This window comes from Salvelinus sp. IW2-2015, linkage group LG20, assembly GCF_002910315.2.
Source record: "Salvelinus sp. IW2-2015 linkage group LG20, ASM291031v2, whole genome shotgun sequence".
In the NCBI taxonomy this organism is placed as follows: Eukaryota; Metazoa; Chordata; class Actinopteri; order Salmoniformes; family Salmonidae; genus Salvelinus; species Salvelinus sp. IW2-2015.
This window is the reverse complement of record NC_036860.1, coordinates 59,554,520-59,574,021: the sequence shown is the minus strand read 5'-3', so window position 1 is coordinate 59,574,021 and position 19,502 is coordinate 59,554,520. Positions and strand designations below refer to the sequence as shown.

General features: G+C 45.8%; 1 pseudogene; it reads right to left on the bottom strand.

Moving 5' to 3' along the window:
- Nucleotides 1-19,502, bottom strand: part of LOC111980030 (catenin delta-1-like) — a 49,382-nt pseudogene that overhangs the window by 11,062 nt on the left and 18,818 nt on the right.

The following is a 19,502-nucleotide window of genomic DNA, read 5'->3' as shown; positions in this document are numbered from 1 at the left end:
GTACTGTTGTAGTTGATATTGTTCTCCTTTCTGTTTCTTTCTACAGTGTTTCATCCTGCCTTTTTAGTAATGTGTTGTGACCTTTTGAATTACTTTAAAGAGATTCTCTGGTACTTCTGTAGACTTTTTAGCCTGTAGTTCTTAGTGTCGCATGGTATACCAAACTTCTGTACTTTTCCATACCAGTTCATGACAAAGGGTTCGGTACTCGATAAAAAGAAAATGTTTGGTGCTTCGTCAAATGAGTGTCACGTCGTCTACTGATTGAGAGAGGATCGCGTTTGTTTATCAGCGCAGCCGAGGTCCCCTTATGGCGTGAGAGTCCGGTACCTGCTCCACTTCCCCATGGCTAGCACTAGCCTGTCCTGGGAAACACTGATCACCATGGCTAGCACTAGCCTGTCCTGGGAAACACTGCATCACCATGGCTAGCACTAGCCTGTCCTGGGGAAACACTGCATCACTGGCAGCTGGGCTGCATCACCATGGCTAGCACTAGCCTGTCCTGGGGAAACACTGATCACTGGAGGCTGCATCAACATGGCTAGCACTAGCCTGTCCTGGGAAACACTGCATCACTGGGAGGCTGCTACCTGATAGGACAGATTCCTCAGCAGACACATACTGTTCTCTATCAGCTGGAGACAGAGAGAGGGTGAGGGAGGGCGAGAGAGAGAAAGGGATAAGAGGAAGGAAAAGGAGAACAGGATTAAAATACATGCGGACACACAATCAAAGTTCAGGATCGGAAGAAAAACAGCCTTGGGCCACACCTTGTTGTCCACGTCTTTCAGGTTGATCTGTGATTGGACGATGTACATGAGCGAGTCGACCAATCCTGTGCACTCTCTCAGCTTCCTCCTGGCCTCACTGCGCTCTGAGCTCACGTTCCTGTTTTAGAGAGTGCGGGAGAGAGAGGGGGGAGGAGAGGGAGAGAAGGGGTGTGTGAGAAAGCAAAAAAAACAAGCAATACAGAAACAGAGGGGGACAGAATAAAATGGGCAGAGAGAGAGGGAGTGAGGGAGAGAGGAATGAGAGTGGCTACAATCAATGGCCACAATAGGATTCCAGCACACAACACAACCATTAGTAGGTAAACACTGAGTGGTCCTATGTCAGTGTGTTGCTTTCAGAGACTGAAAGAGTGTGGCCACATCCCAAAAAGCACCCTATTCTCTATGTGGTGCACTAATGTTAGGGATACCCATATAGGGGATCATTTAGGACGTAACCTGTGTTTGTTAAACTCCAGTCTAGTGAGGAGAAAGTGAGATCGTAGATTAGGTTACTGGGCAAGTCATTGTGTTGTAGACTGCCTTTAACAGAGACAGACACACCCACTGGAGAACACAGCACATTCCCACTCTGCCCTACCTTCTGGGAATTCCTCAGGCACACCTGTACAGACATGCACATACACACACAGCACTGCAAGACCAACAGACATGCACATACACACACACAGCACTGCAAGACCAGTCACTCATGGACTATACATGACTGTTTTAGGGCAGGCTGATACATCTTCAATACTGGTATGTATTTTTACAATATCGTCTATCATGATATTTTGATACAGCGCTAAGTTAAATGAAAAGTTTGACAAATTGGACGACATCAAAGTCAGTTTGGTCCTAGCTTGGTTGAGTATAAAACCATCAGAATGGAAAAAGACCAATAAAATCATTAAGAATTCATTTGTTGCAATTCTACAGTCAATGTTGAAGCATAAAACATATTTACAACTTTTATTATTCAGAAACTTTAAAATACCGTAAAAAATTAGAAACATATTGTGATATGATATTATGGCCATATCACCCTTCTTTTTTTCCTCTCCTTGTACAATCCATCCCTCTCCCCCTCTCCGTACCTCAGGCAGCAGCTGTGTTGGTGAGGGACGTCTCCCACTCCAGGTGTCGTGGTTTGAGGTTCTCCTCTCCTCCTGCCTCGTTCCCTCTCTCCCAGCCCGAGTGAGCTACCATCACCTCGTCTGAGAGGGCGTGCAGGGCGTGGTCAACGATCTCCATCTTCACTGAGTCGTGAGACGACAGGTTCCACAGCGTGCCTGAGGAAGAGGGTGACGGATCATCATCATCACCACACACTACCGTCTCCCACTTACCGCAGTAGTACACTAGTAGTAACAGCAGTAGTACACTAGTCGTAACCGCAGTAGTATTACCTGTGATAGTATCAGTCAGGTCCTGGTCTCTGGTCTTCCTCAGCAGTCTGACCAGGGCCGGTACTCCATCACAGTTCTTGATGGCGATCTTATTGTCAGCGTCTCGTCCGTAAGAGATGTTTTTGAGCGCTCCGCAGGCGGCGTGGTGGACCTCCTTCTTAGGGTTGTCTAACATGGACACCAGGGATGGGATACCTTTCATACGACGGACATCTGTCTTCACCTGGAGGGGAGAGAGAGGAAGGAGAGGGGACGAGAAGGGAGGAGACGAGTGAGAGAGAAGAGGTAGAGGGGACGAGGGAGAGAGAAGAGGTAGAGGGGACGAGGGAGAGAGAAGAGGTAGAGGGGACGAGGGAGAGAGAAGAGGTAGAGGGGACGAGGGAGAGGGAAGGAGATAGAGGGAAGGAGGGAAGGAGGGAGAGGGAAGGAGGGAGAGGTGTTAGTGGTTGTGTGTGGCTCTCATTCTGACATGAAAGACAGTAGCTAGGTAGCCCGCAGCATGGCTGTGTTTATGACWAGATAAAGGGTGTGTGGGTAATCAAATCTAATTTTATTTGTCACATGCTTCGTAAACAACAAGTGTGGACTAACAGTGAAATGCTTACTTACGGGCCCTTCAACAATGCAGAGAGAAAGAAAATAGAAAAAATTATAGAMAAGTAATAACACTTAATAACAAAAGTATATAAATACATAATGASTAATGATAACTTGGCTATATACACGGGGTACCAGTACAGAGTSGATGTGCAGGGGTACGAGGTAATTGAGATAGATATGCAAGGGGCTGTAAAGCTGTGGGTGTGAAGGTGASGTGCTGCAGGTACCATTTGTGTATATAAAGGAAGTGTGTATAGATAAAGATATGACCKTGTCGTTCTTAAAGGTGAGGTGGGTGCTAYAGGTGTATATATTACCTTGTGTGTATTAAAGCCAAGTGTGTGTGTATGTGTGTGCGCGTGAGTGAGAGTGAATGTGTGGCATGGGAGAGAGAGAAGTGGGGGATGTTCTGCCCATGCAACCTAGATTTCTATGTAGCTAGTAACTTATGGGACCTGTGTGTGTGTTKGTAGTTGAGGGAGTGACTGACCATGAGAAGTGGGGAATGTATTTGTCAAATAGAATAAATGTTTATTAGTCACATGATTGGGCTAATGTTACGTCTACTCKCGCTCCTCCTCTCTGGCGCTCRTTGTCACCAGTGTACTCATCATTACRCACACCAGACACCATCGTTACGCGCACCTGCGCTTCATGAKACTCACCTGGACTCCATCACCTTCTTGATTACCTCTAATAMATCCGTCACTCCCTTTGGTTCATTCCCCAGGCGTTATTGTTTCTGTTTAKAYGTTCCATGTCTGWACWCTACTTGTGTTTCTTGTTTTGTTCCATGTTGGTTTATTTATTAAATTCCCTCCCTGAACCTGCTTCCTGATTATTAGCGTACACGTTACAGGTAAACAGATGTAGACTAACAGTGACCTGCTTACGGCCCTTCCCAACAATGCAGAGAGGGGAAAAAAGAGAAATAATAAACATGTGTRTGTGTTTATATTTGTCCAAGACAGGTTACATAAATACATGAAATGGCCATCTACAGTAACCAAATATCTTAATATCAAACATGACCCATTTACAATACTAATAAAAGTGTGTGTGTGTGTTCACGCATGCATTTCAATGAGTGCAGGTTGTGTCATTTGTGTGTGTGTTGATATCAGTTTTAAATGTATCGACTAGAATAGATTATGACATTGACGGACTTAAATAATTATTTATTGCTATTCGTCTTTTCTGATGAAAAACATCTAGTGCTCATTGTCAAGATCGCTGGTGCCATGGAAACCTCTGCAAGGAAACAGTCAGTTCAAAAAGGAGCTTGTAACCAACATGGGAGAAGGCGTGTTTGCAGAGGAGCAGATAGGAGCTAGATAGCTACTCTACTGGGGCCAAAATGTGACTGTAGGTTTTCAGCAAATATAATTAGAGTTTACCCTATTCATCGATGGCAAAGATACTTCTGCGTTTCCCCTTTCATCTGTGTCTGGTGTTCGCTAGATACTGGCTAGCTGGGTCTTCAGTCAGCATGGAACAAAGGGGGGGGGGGGGTCTCTTTCAAACTCAGACGCAGTTGTCAAGTCACCACGTGTCAGTGCTGCTGTGAACCACATCACAAAATACATTCTAAAACGGGAGGTGTATATAAAATATATAGAAACATATCATTGATGGAATTCCATAATTGATGCAATATTGTTTGAGGTTCTTTGTGTTTCACCACATTTGCTTGAGGTGATTTTACTGCAACACTGCATCCAAGTTGCTTGACAAAGGCTTTTCAAAGAGCTGTCAGTCAAGGCGAGCTCATGAATATAAGCTCCACACCCACTCAGCCTGTCTTTTCAAACTTCCTGGTATTTAGCCAGGAGAGAAAAAAAGTGCTTTTCAGAATGACTGTTCAGCACTTTTAAATAATTGACTTTCTGGTTTCAGAATTTCTACAGACAAGCTGACTGCAAGTGATAAGGTTTCAGAAGGAAGAAGCGGTGTGGTGGTTGAAGAAGCGGTGTGGTGGTTGAAGAAGCGGTGTGGTGGTTGAAGAAGCGGTGTGGTGGTTGAAGAAGCGGTGTGGTGGTTGAAGAAGCGGTGTGGTGGTTGAAGAAGCGGTGTGGTGGTTGTATTACCAGCAGACGGGTGCCGTCCTACGACGACACTCAGAGAGTCATCCACTACATCAACAATTTGACAGATGTCCACGCGATGCCGCCCCAGGATGGATTTAAGAGGCCGACATGTCAGACCTTCTGTGTGGCCCAAGTGCAAAACTTTGATGCGTGATCATGGTGAGTGCTTTCCTAAATCTTGATACTTATATTTGCATGGAACGTTGAACAGCTCAAACCAGTGGACCAGCGGCAAAGACTAATCAAGGCCCACATGAATGGACCCAGAGAGACGGTCAGTCTGTACTCTGGTGCCGGTCATATTGTCTTCAACGTTTCTCCTTTTAGTTGCTGCTTAGAGACCAGAGCTTACTCTGACCCGTATTACCTCTCACCCCCTCCATCCCCTTCTCTTGTTTAGCTCTATTCAGAGGTTTACTCTGTGTGACTGTCATGGGTGTCAGGTCCTGGGTTTGTGAGAGGGTTGTTTGGGAACATCTGCATGTGCTGTCCCCAGGATCGTGTGACATAGGGAAAATGTGTTTGAATATATACACATTCTCTGTGACATGAAATTATAAGATATATTATTTAACGTGGCAACTGATTCATTATTTATCTCCTCCAAGCTCTCCAAATGGAATCTGACTTGGAAAGACGAAGGGTCACAACCACAATATGTGCAGGGACTACATGATATGTGCACGTGGTGTGTGTATACATGTTCACACGTGCACGCCGCATGTAGTCTTTCTACATATGGTTGTGACCCTTAGTCTTTCCAAGTGTTTCTCTGTCATGTATGTGCACGTGTGAACATTAAGTGAATGCAGCCAATACATTCTGTTGTTAATATGTGTACAAATGTGGTCACGTGTGGCCCTTCATGTGTACGAAACAACGATGCAGACAGACACTATATCGGTATAGTTAGAGCCAGATGGATGTATATGTAGCGCGCGTGTGTGTGAGAGAGAAAGAACATGTTACTGGAATTCATGTTTTGTGTTTTCGTTTTCATTATTTGACTAAAGGTCTTAAAACGAACTGCAAACTTTGACCTAGTTTCTCTCACTAACATGGTGTGGGGACTCAACATGTAATGTCATGCAACTCGTTGGATATTCTGAGTAGAGAGATCATGTTGGCCTCATTACAAAGATACCATTCTCTTCTTTACAGCACTGTCTAAAACTCCAAATGGTTTTGGGGTCAATGTGACTGATTATCATAGAGCAAGTCACATATTGCCTTGTCACTCTTAAAAGGTGAGTTTTTTTAATATATATATATATATATATAAAAGATATAGATATATATAGGTCGCAGGTGTATATATATTACCATGTCGTTCTTAAAGGTGAGGTGCTGCAGGTGTATATATATTACCATGTCGTTCTTAAAGGTGAGGTGCTGCAGGTGTATATATATTACCTTGTCGTTCTTAAAGGTGAGGTGCTGAGGTGTATATATATTACCTTGTCGTTCTTAAAGGTGAGGTGCTCAGGTGTATATATATTACCATGTCGTTCTTAAAGGTGAGGTGCTGCAGGTGTATATATATTACCATTCGTTCTTAAAGGTGAGGTGCTGCAGGTGTATATATATTACCTTGTCGTTCTTAAGGTGAGGTGCTGCAGGTGTATATATATTACTTGTCGTTCTTAAAGGTGAGGTGCTGCAGGTGTATATATATTACCTTGTCGTTCTTAAAGGTGAGGTGCTGCAGGTGTATATATATTACCTTGTCGTTCTTAAAGGTGAGGTGCTGCAGGTGTTATATATTACCATGTCGTTCTTAAAGGTGAGGTGCTGCAGGTGTATATATATTACCTTGTCGTTCTTAAAGGTGAGGTGCTGCAGGTGTGTATATACAGTGGGGAGAACAAGTATTTGATCCACTGCCGATTTTGCAGGTTTTCCTACTTACAAAGCATGTAGAGGTCTGTATTTTTATCATAGGTACACTTCAACTGTGAGAGACGGATCTAAAACAAAAATCCAGAAAATCACATTGTATGATTTTTAAGTAATTAATTTGCATTTTATTGCATGACATAACTATTTGATCACCTACCAACCAGTAAGAATTCCGGCTCTCACAGACCTGTTAGTTTTTTCGTGTTCTCCACTGCACCTGTTTGAACTCGTTACCTGTATAAAAGACACCTGTCCACACACTCAATCAAACAGACTCCAACCTTTCCACAATGGCCAAGACCAGAGAGCTGTGTAAGGACATCGGGGATAGAATTGTAGACCTGCACAAGGCTGGGATGGGCTACAGGACAATAGGCAGCAGCTTGGTGAGAAGGCAACAACTGTTGGCGCAATTATTAAGAAATGGAAGAAGTTGAAGATGACGGTCAATCCCCCTCGGTCTGGGGCTCCATGCAAGATCTCACCTCGTGGGGCATCAATGATCATGGGAAGGTGAGGGATCAGCCCAGAACTACACGGCAGGACCTGGTCAATGACCTGAAGAGAGCTGGGACCACAGTCTCAAAGAAAACCATTAGTACCACACTACGCCGTCATGGATTAAAATCCTGCAGCACATGCAAGGTCCCCTGCTCAAGCCAGCGCATGTCCAGGCCCGTCTGAAGTTTGCCAATGACACATTTGGATGATCCGGAGGAGGAATGGGAGAAGGTCATGTGGTCTGATGAGACAAAAATAGAGCTTTTTGGTCTAAACTCCACTCGCCGTGTTTGGAGGAAGAAGAAGGATGAGTACAACCCCAAGAACACCATCCCAACCGTGAAGCATGGAGTGGAAACATCATTCTTTGGGGATGCTTTTCTGCAAAGGGGACAGGACGACTGCACCGTATTGAGGGGAGGATGGATGGGGCCATGGATCGCGAGATCTTGGCCAACAACCTCCTTCCCTCAGTAAGAGCATTGAAGATGGGTCGTGGCTGGGTCTTCCAGCATGACAACACCCGAAACACACAGCCAGGGCAACTAAGGAGTGGCTCCGTAAGAAGCATCTCAGGTCCTGGAGTGGCCTAGCCAGTCTCCAGACCTGAACCCAACAGAAAATCTTTGGAGGGAGCTGAAAGTCCGTATTGCCCAGCGACAGCCCCGAAACCTGAAGGATCTGGAGAAGGTCTGTATGGAGGAGTGGGCCAAAATTCCTGCTGCAGTGTGTGCAAACTGGTCAAGAACTACAGGAAACGTATGATCTCTGTAATTGCAAACAAAGGTTTCTGTACCAAATATTAAGTTCTGCTTTTTCTGATGTATCAAAAACTTATGTCATGCAATAAAATGCAAATGAATTACTTAAAAATCATACAATGTGATTTTCTGTATTTTGTTTTAGATTCCGTCTCTCACAGTTGAAGTGTATATTGATAAAAATTACAGACCTCTACATGCTTTGTAAGTAGGAAAACCTGCAAAATCGGCAGTGTATCAATACTTGTTCTCCCCACTGTATATATATTACCATGTCGTTCTTAAAGGTGAGGTGCTGCAGGTGTATATATATATATTACCTTGTCGTTCTTAAAGGTGAGGTGCTGCAGGTGTATATATATATATATTACCTTGTGTTTAAAGTGAGGTGCTGCAGTGTATATATATACTTGTCGTTCTTAAAGGTGAGTGCTGCAGGTGTATATTATTACTTGTCGTTCTTAAAGGTGAGGTGCTGCAGGTGTATATATATTACCTTGTCGTTCTTAAAGGTGAGGTGCTGCAGGTGTTATATATATTACTTTGTCGTTCTTAAAGGTGAGGTGCTGCAGGTGTATATATATTACCTTGTCGTTCTTAAAGGTGAGGTGCTGCAGGTGTATATATATTACCTTGTCGTTCTTAAAGGTGAGGTGCTGCAGGTGTATATATATTACCTTGTCGTTCTTAAAGGTGAGGTGCGCAGGTGTTATATATATTACCTTGTCGTTCTTAAAGGGAGGTGCTCCAGGTGTATATATATTACCTTGTCGTTCTTAAAGGTGAGGTGCTGCAGTGTATATTATTACCTTGTCGTTCTTAAAAGGTGAGGTGCTTCAGGTGTATATATATTACCTTGTCGTTCTTAAAGGTGAGGTGCTGCAGGTTATATATATACCTTGTCGTTCTTAAAGGTGAGGTGCTGCAGGTGTAATATCTATTACCTTGTCGTTCTTAAAGGTGAGGTGCTGCAGGTGTATATATATTACCTTGTCGTTCTTAAAGGTGAGGTGCTGCAGGTATGCGGCAGCATTGCTCTTGACGGGGTCCAGTCTGTAGTTGAGCATGGCGATGACCTCCGGCAGCTCCGGCTGTCTCCAGGAAGTGGCGGGGCCTTTCCTCAGGGTGCTGGCCAATCAGGTAAGAGAATATATWCAACACTTTCATCCAAAGCGRCTTACAGTAGTGCAGGCAAATTCCAAATCTGGACCTTGAATCCAGTTCCACTGTTGAATATCATTCCTCCCCTCTAATTAGGGACKGACTTAGACCTGGGACCCCAGGTGGGTACAATTCATTATCAGGTAGAACAGAAAAACAGCAGTGGTCCGGACCAGTCCTAAAATTTACTTTTTGGTCCACCATCCACTGTGGCAGGTAGATTTAAAGATCTACCAGCCACTCAGTTTTTTTTACCATCCAAAATATTTCCTCCCGTAAATTATATCCAACAACACAGATGAGCACGCTTTGTAATGTTTCTAAAACAATAAATGTATTACTGTTAAAGAAGTAATGTGGTATATTGTTTAATTTCATTTTTTGTGACCTGACACTTAACAAAAATGATCCCCTGCCCCTTTAAGGACGGGAGGTTACCGTGGTAACGCGACTGGAGTCATGTTTGTCCCGTGAGATTGAGTCTGACAAGCAGCAGGGTTGTCTTCTCTTTCCTAGCAGTTGAAACTCAAACRTTGAAAAACAACCAAGCTTGTGAACAAAACAAATATAAATAGCCAGGAAACACAAGGACAAAGTCTTACTTCAGTAGACTTCATCTTCAAGTAAATTGGACCRACGTTTATGCCTGTGCACAAAGCTTCTAAAAATGAATCTTTCACTCAGCTCCTRACGTGCACACAGTGCGAGGTGGAATAGGCTATAAGATTCGTAGTTCTTTGACTTTGTGTGATTCATTTACCAGCTATGAAACAAAAACTGCAGAAATATTTTGAAAATAGCTACTGCAGCATTAAATCATACTTGACTATTTTTATTCACAAATGTGAGTGACATGCTGGCACTGTGGAGCCCTGGCCACCCACCAACATGGCTGGTGAAACAGAYATCTGACCCACCAATGACMAAATGTACCCGCKTTTGGCAGGTGGTGGGTGTTCATTTTAAGCCCTGGTCCGGACCTGCAGGCTTGGATGTGAATACCCCTGATATATCTACAATACGCCACCAAGGAGTCTCACCTGTCCAATGARGCCATGCTACCCCTCTCTCCCTGGGCCAGGGGTGCACCTCCCCAGTAGTACATGTCCCCTGCTCCACTCATGTCTCCATCCAGAGTCCCTTCATAGCTCCTGGGAGGGGAGAGAAGAGGTAAGGGGTTAGTATGGAGTGAACACTACTCCTGTGATGGAGTGGACACTACACTGGTAGGGGTTAGTATGGAGTGGACACTACACTGGTAGGGGTTAGTATGGAGTGGACACTACACTGGTAGGGGTTAGTATGGAGTGGACACCACACCGATAGGGGTTAGTAGGGAGTGGACACTACACTGACTGAATAAACAACCAGGGATACAGAGAAGGTGACCAGACATTACTCCACACACACTGGGGCATGTACCCTGTCCTGCGGGGCGGTCCGTGGTTGAAGGCTTGTTGGTTGCGTGGTACTGTTCCGTAGTGGATGGCCGGTCCCATGCCGTAGTCTGCCTCGTCATATCCCAGACTCCTCTGGTCATCCTCCAGACCGTACGGCTCCGGGACAAACCTCTGCATCCCAGACAGCTCCAACGCACTGNGCGGTGTGGTGGTTGAAGAAGCGGTGTGGTGGTTGAAGAAGCGGTGTGGTGGTTGAAGAAGCGGTGTGGTGGTTGAAGAAGCGGTGTGGTGGTTGTATTACCAGCAGACGGGTGCCGTCCTACGACGACACTCAGAGAGTCATCCACTACATCAACAATTTGACAGATGTCCACGCGATGCCGCGCCCAGGATGGATTTAAGAGGCCGACATGTCAGACCTTCTGTGTGGCCCAAGTGCAAAACTTTGATGCGTGATCATGGTGAGTGCTTTCCTAAATCTTGATACTTATATTTGCATGGAACGTTGAACAGCTCAAACCAGTGGACCAGCGGCAAAGACTAATCAACGCCCACATGAATCGGACCCAGAGAGACGGTCAGTCTGTACTCTGGTGCCGTGCGGTCATATTGTCTAACGTTTCTCCTTTTAGTTGCTGCTTAGAGAGACCAGAGTTTACTCTGACCCGTATTACCTCTCACCCCCTCCATCCCGTTCTCTTGTTTAGGTCTATTCAGAGGTAGTTTACTCGTTGTGACTGTCATGGGTGTCAGGTCCTGGGTTTGTGAGAGGGTCGTTTAGGCACATCTGCATGTGCTGTCCCCAGGATTGTGTGACATAGGGAAAATGTGTTTGAATATAGCCTATACACATTCTCTGTGACATGAAATTATAAGATATATTATTTAACRTGGCAACTGATTCATTATTTATCTTCCCAAGCCTCTCCGAATGGAATCTGACTTGGAAAGACGAAGGGTCACAACCATAATATGTGCAGGGACTACATGATATGTGCACGTGTGTATGTGTGTACATGTTCAAACACGCATGTAGTCTTTGCACATATGGTTGTGACCCTTAGTCTTTCCAAGTGTTTCTCTGTCATGTATGTGCACGTGTGAACATTAAGTGAATGCAGCCAATACATTCTGTTGCTTGTATGTGTACAAATGTGGTCACGTATACATGTGTACGCAACAACGATGTCTGTATAGTTAGAGCCAGAGGGAATGTATATGTAGCGCGTGTGTGGGAGAGAGAAAGAACATGTTACTGGAATTCATGTTTTGTGTTTTMGTTTTCATTATTTGACTAAAGGTCTTAAAACGAACTGCAAACTTTGACCTAGTTTCTCTCACTAACATGGTGTGGGGACTCAACATGTAATGTCATGCAACTCGTTGGATATTCTGAGTAGAGAGATCATGTTGGCCTCATTACAAAGATACCATTCTCTTCTTTCCAGCACTGTCTAAAACTCCAAATGGTTTTGGGGTCAATGTGACTGATTATCATAGAGCAAGTCACATATTGCCTTGTCGTTCTTAAAAAGGTGAGTTTTTATATATATATATAAGATATAGATATATATAGGTCGCAGGTGTATATATGTTACCATGTCGTTCTTAAAGGTGAGGTGCTGCAGGAGTATATATATTACCTTGTCGTTCTTAAAGGTGAGGTGCTGCAGGTGTATATATATTACCTTGTCGTTCTTAAAGGTGAGGTGCTGCAGGTGTATATAATAATTGACCTCTGTCTTCTAAAGGTGAGGTGCTGCAGGTGTTATATTAATTACCTTGTCGTTCTTAAAGGTGAGGTGCGGCAGGTGTATATATATTTACCTTGTCGTTCTTAAAGTGAGGTGCTGCAGGTGTATATATATATTACCACCTTGTCGTTCTTAAAGGTGAGGTGCTGCAGGTATGCGGCAGCATTGCTCTTGACGGGGTCCAGTCTGTAGTTGAGCATGGCGATGACCTCCGGCAGCTCCGGCTGTCTCCAGGAAGTGGCGGGGCCTTCCTCAGGGTGCTGGCCAATCAGTAAGAGAATATATAACACTTTCATCCAAAGCGGCCTTACAGTAGTGCAGGCAAATTCCAAATCTGGACCTTGAATCCAGTTCCACTGTTGAATATCATTCCTCCTCTAATTAGGGACTGACTTAGACCTGGACCCCAGGTGGGTACAATTCATTATCAGGTAGAACAGAAAAACAGCAGTGGTCCGGACCAGTCCTAAAATTTACTTTTTTGGTCCACCAGCCACTGTGGCAGTAGATTTAAAGATCTACCAGCACAGTCCAGTCTCGTTTTTTTACATCCAAATATTTCCTCCCGTAAATTATATCCAACAACAAAGAGAGAGCACGCTTTGTAATGTTTCTAAAACAATAAATGTATTACTTGTAAAGAAGTAATGTGGTATATTGTTTAATTCATTTTGTGACCTGACACTTAACAAAAATGATCCCCTGCCCCTTTAAGGAGGGGAGGTTACGTGGTAACGCGACTGGAGTCATGTTTGTCCGTGAGATTGAGTCTGACAACAGCAAGGGTTGTCTTCTCTTTCCTAGCAGTTGAAACTCAAACGGAAAACAACCAAGCTTGTGAACAAAACAAATATAAATAGCCAGGAAACACAAGGCAAAGTCTTACTTCAGTAGACTTCATCTTCAAGTAAATTGGACCACGTTTAGCCTGGCACAAAGCTTCTAAAAATGAATCTTTCACTCAGCTCCTAACGTGCACACAGTGCGAGGTGGAATAGGCTATAAGATTCGTAGTTCTTTGACTTTGTGTGATTCATTTACCAGCTATGAAACAAAACTGCAGAAATATTTTGAAAATAGCTACTGCAGCATTAAATCATACTTGACTATTTTTTCACAAATGTGAGTGACATGCTGGCACTGTGGAGCCCTGGCCACCCACCAACATGGCTGGTGAAACAGAATCTGACCCACCAATGACAAAATGTACCCGCTTTGGCAGGTGGTGGTGGTTCATTTTAAGCCCTGGTCCGGACCTGCGAGCTGGGATGTGAATACCCCTGATATATCTACAATAGCCACCAAGAGTCTCACCTGTCCAATGAGGCCATGCTACCCCTCTCCTCCTCCTGGGCCAGGGGTGCACCTCCCCAGTAGTACATGTCTGCTCCACTCATGTCTCCATCCAGAGTCCCTTCATAGCTCCTGGGAGGGGAAGAAGAGGTAAGGGTTAGTATGGAGTGAACACTACTCCTGTGATGGAGTGGACACTACACTGGTAGGGGTTAGTATGGAGTGGACACTACACTGATAGGGGTTAGTAGGGAGTGGACACTACACTGTAGGGTAGTAAGGGAGTGGACACTACACTGACTGAATAAACAACCAGGGATACAGAGAAGGAGACCAGACATTACTGCAACACTCCTCCACACACACTGGGGCATGTACCCTGTCCTGCGGGGCGGTCCGTGGTTGAAGGCTTGTTGGTTGCGTGGTACTGTTCCTAGTGGATGGCCGGTCCCATGCCGTATCTGCCTCGTCATATCCCAGACTCCTCTGGTCATCCTCCAGACCGTACGGCTCCGGGAACAAACCTCTGCATCCCAGACAGCTCAACGCACTGCCCATACGACCCACCTGACAATACAATATCATCATGTTAATACACACTCTGCAGTCCAGACAGCTCCAACACACTGGTCATACGACCCACCTGACAATACAATATCATCATGTTAATACACACTCTGCAGTCCAGACACTCCAACACACTGGTCATACGACCCACCTGACAATACAATATCATCATGTTAATACACACTCTGCATCCCAGACAGCTCCAACACACTGTCATACGACCCACCTGACAATACAATATCATCATTTTATACACACTCTGCAGTCCGACAGCTCCAACACACTGCCATACGACCCACCTGACAATACAATATCATCATGTTAATACACACTCTGCAGTCCTGACAGCTCAAACACACTGCTCATACAACCACCTGTGGCTGTGCTGCGTATGGTCCAGCTGGTTCCTGCTGATTGCTCTGTATCCTGAGTCCAGGGTCCGGTACCCATCAGCTGGCCTGGAGGAGAGAAGTAGAGAGGAGAGAAAGTTGAGGAGGGAGAAAGGAGAGGATAACCCGTTGTCTCCACTCTACGTCTATGGTTAAAAGAGACAACAGATCCTGACGTAGGACGCGTCGTGCCGATTGATCGCGCGCTCCCCTGCTCAGGCTGGCGTAGGTCTCCCCTATGGAGGGAGGAGGGCCCTGGCGATAGTCCTCGTACCCCCCCGGGGGTCCGTAGTGGTAGTTTCGGGGCACGGTGTTGGTGGGGTAATCCATGGGAGGACCTGGCTGTCTGTAGACCCGCTCCATGGGGGTGGTGTAACCCCCTACACCTGTCATAGACCCCCCTCCATCCAGGGAAAGGTTGTCAGACACAGAGGGGATGACTGTACGAGTCATGGTAGTCTTCACTACCTTCTTTACCTGGGGAGAGGGGGAGGAGATGACAGGACGAGTCAGGGGAGAGAGAGGTTAGTGTCAGACATGGAGGAGATGACAGTACGAGTCAGGGGAGAGAGTTTAGTGTCAGACATGGAGGAGATGACAGTACGAGTCAGGGGAGAGAGAGTTTAGTGTCAGACATGGAGGAGATGACAGTACGAGTCAGGGGAGAGAGGTTAGTTTCAGACACGGAGATGACATGAGTCAGAGGAGGGGTAGAGAGGTTGGAGAGGAAAAGGGAGGGGAGAAAAAGATAAGTGAGAGAAAGTAAGGGGTGTGGAGGCAGAAAAGGTCAGTCAATTAGCTAATGTCATTCACAATCCTCAAGTGTCAACTGTGTGTGTGTGTGTTTTAGTAAAGGTAGTACCGTAGTTTCTGTGCGGCGCGTGGTGCCATCTTCGCTGGTTTCCACGGAGATGACGGGGGGCACCTCGTGAGGGTCCTCCTCCACGGTAACCGTCTCCTGGACAACTTGACCAGGCTCCATCCTGTACTGAAGAACGGAGACAGACCCCGTTACACACACACAATTTCACACACACACACACACAAATCCACACTAGCGAACTTAATTAACACAGGTGAACACATCACACACACACACAGATACATAAAGACAGTCACACAACTGACAAAGAGGAAGACATATTCCGGTACACACACACACAGCTTACATGTGTCCCGTTGACGTATCCCTCGTTCAGTGTGAGCCTCTCTATGTCCGCATCACAAGAAACACGCCCATTCTGTAGAGCGGAGGGGAAGACAGGAGTTGTTTACACAAGTGGACAGAGAGTGTGTGTGTGTGTGTCAACCGCAGGGCCAGGAGGAGCAGAGGTATTCCAAACATTCAGAGGAGCAGGTTAACGCAGGACACAGAGAGAATGTCATGACATCAGAGCCCCAGGCTCCACCACTATCCATTGTCAACCCAGACAATACCACTATCCATTCAGTCAACCCCAGTCACATTTAGGTCTAGGGAGTATGTAGAGGCAGGATGTCGGGTGTAGGCAGTCACTGCATCGGAGATGACAGTACGCGGGTGGAAGTCCAGTGGGAGCGGAGAGGTTAGTGTCAGACACGGAGGAGAATGACAGTACGGGCATTTGGGAACCACGTCTCGAGAAATGCGAGATGCATGGTAAGGTGTACAGCGTTTCGTGACTGGCGAGAACAGTTGGCACGAGTTGGGATGACCTGAGGGTCTACAGTGGTAGGTCTATGGTGGGTAGAGAGGAGTTAGTGTCAGACACGGAGGAGATGACAGTAGGTCAGGGGAGAGAGGTTAGTGTCAGACACGCGAGGAGCTATGACAGTTACTCAAGCTGGGCAAAGTGTGCATGAGGGTGTAAGTATTTATGTAAGTTAGGGATGAGGGAATCAGAAAAAAACGAGAAAGTAATAGAAATACGAAGAAAAAAGAACGATGATGATCAGGAGTCAAGGGCGAGGGAAATCCATGTGTGACGTAAGGTGCAAGACACAGAGGAGAATGACAGTACGGAGTCAGGGGAGAGAAGGTTTAGTGTCAGAAACACAAACACTTAGAAAAGCCAAAGGGTGTATAGTAAGGCGGACTAGTTTATACGTAGATACACGCGGGAGAGAAGGTGTTAGTGTGCAGATCACTCATTGGAGATTGTACAGGATTCACGATGGGATTGGCAGGCTGATGTGGGCTGAGAAGAGTTACACGGCGATTTCCAGCAACTGAGTGTCTCAATCGAGATTCAAGTTAGACATAATTGAACCACAGGTTATAGAATGCGCAAGTCAGGGAGACATAACTTTGTATGAGCTGTTGTGCTTCAGACACGGAAGATGTTCTATCGGAGTAAAGTACTTGCACAGTGACCACTTAGGGTTTCTTTGATATGGCAGCAGCGGAAGAGATAGGAAGGAAAAGTAAAAGCAATGATAGCTTGCCTGCAAGTTATCAACCAGAGGGTAATGGAGACCAATTGAACAGACTATTCGAGTTTAGTGGGCGAGAGAGGAGTACGTGTCTCAGACAGTCGTGTTGGGAGATTTTGCAAAAATGTATGTCACAAAACGAGTTACACAGGGGAGGCAGAGACAGAGACACTATAGTCATTCCAAGAACTTACAGTGGACCCGAATTGACTATTTAGAACGGGAGGGAAGGCATGAGAGGTTCAGAGAAGTGGTGTCACATGAGGTTGGTATCCGAGAATCGTATCGGACTCCTAAGGCCATGAGGTCTATCCAAAGTGAAAAGGAACGCAAAGACCTGGTGAAGTCTGAAGTACCAGAACAGCAAATATTTTCCGGTTCTGCGCGTCGTCATTATGGGCATAATTTGTTGCGAGGTGTGTGTAAAACACACAACGAATCCTTTCTTTATAGTAGTGTACAATCGTTAAATGGTTAGTAAGAATTGCGTTGTTAGAAACAGCCAGGATGTTTATAGTGTTCTGTGTTGCTGTGTTTGTGATTGGGAGGAGATTTGGGGATGATGATACACGTTGTCGCTTGGGATTGTTGTAGTCCTGTGTGTGTGCCGTTTAATGTATATGGTGGATATGTTGGTTTGGGTTGTAGTGTATCTGTCTGTGTACTGGGTAAAGATAACAAGGCGGTGCATAGTACACTATTTGTTTAGTTTTTGTTCTTGCGGGGACGCGTGGTTGACAGCAAGTAATTCTACGTGCTGGTTTTCGCCAAACGGAGAATGACGGGGGGACCCCTAGTTCACTACGTCGCAATGGGACCTCCTACCTTCGCCCACGGTGGGGATAACCAATGCCATTCAGATTATCCATATGGACAACTTGACACATGAGCACGCGCTCTCCATCCTGTACTGGAAGAACGGAGACAGACCCGTTTAACACACACAATTTCAACACACACACACACAAAATCCAACACTAAGCGAACTTAATTAACACAGGTGACACATCACACACACACACAGAACATAAAGAAGTCACACAACTGACAAAGAGGAAGACATATTCGGTACAACACACACACAGTCTTACATGTGTCCCGTTGACGTAATCCCTCGTTCAGTGTGAGCACTCTCTATGTCCGCATGCACAAGAAACACGCCTCATCTTCTGTAGAGCGGAGGGGAAGACAGGAGTTGTGTTTACACGAAGTTGGACAGAGGGTGTGTTGTTGTGTGTTGGCATCAACCGCAGGCGCAGGGAGGACACAAGAGGTACTTCCACAACTATTCAAGGAGCAGGATTAACAGGCAAGACACGAGAGAGAATGTCATGACATCAGAGCCCAGGCTCCACCACTATCCATTGTCAACCCAGCAAATACCACTATCCATTTCAGTCAACCCCAGACAACACCACTATCCATTCAGTCAACCCCAGACAACACCACTATCCCATTCAGTCCACCCCAGACAACACCACTATCCATTCAGTCAACCCCAGACAATACCACTATCCATTCAGTCAACCCCAGACAACACCACTATCCATCTCAGTCAACCCCAGACAACACCACTATCCCATTCAGTCCACCCCAGACAACACCTATCCACCATTCAGTCAACCCAGACAATACCACTATCCATTCAGTCAACCCCAGACAACACCACTATCCATTCAGTCCACCCAGACAACACCACTATCCATTCAGTCAACCCAGACAACACCACTATCCATTCAGTCAACCCCAGACAACCACACATCACCACTCAGTCAACCCCAGCTCCACCACTATCCACATCTCAGTCAACCCCAGACAACACCATCATCCATTCAGTCAACCCAGACAACACCTACTATCCATTCAGTCAACCCCAGCTCCACCACTATCCATTCAGTCAACCAGACAACCACACTATCCACTTTTCAGTCAACCCAGACAACACCACTATCACCATTCAGTCAACCCCAGACAACACCACTATCTCCATTCAGTCACCCCAGACAACACACTATCCCATTCAGTCAACCCCAGACAACACACTATCCCATTCAGTCAACCCCAGACAACGGCAACACACTATCCCATTCAGTCAACCCCAGACAACACCACTATCCCATTCAGTCAACCCCAGACACACACCACTATCCCATCCAGTCACACCTCAAACAGCAACACCACTATCCCATTCAGTCAACCCAGACAACAGGCAACACCACTATCCCATTCAGTCACCCAACAACACCACTACCCCATTCAGTCAACCCAGACAACACCACTATCCCATTCAGTCAACCCCAGAACAACCCACTATCCCATTCAGTCAACCCCAGACAACACCACTATCCCATTCAGTCAACCCAGACAACACACTAGCCCCTCAGTCAACACCACTAGCCCATTCAGTCAACAACAGGCAACACCACTATCCCATTCAGTCAACAACAGGCAACACCATTACCCCATTCTGTCAACCCCAGACATTTAAGCAGA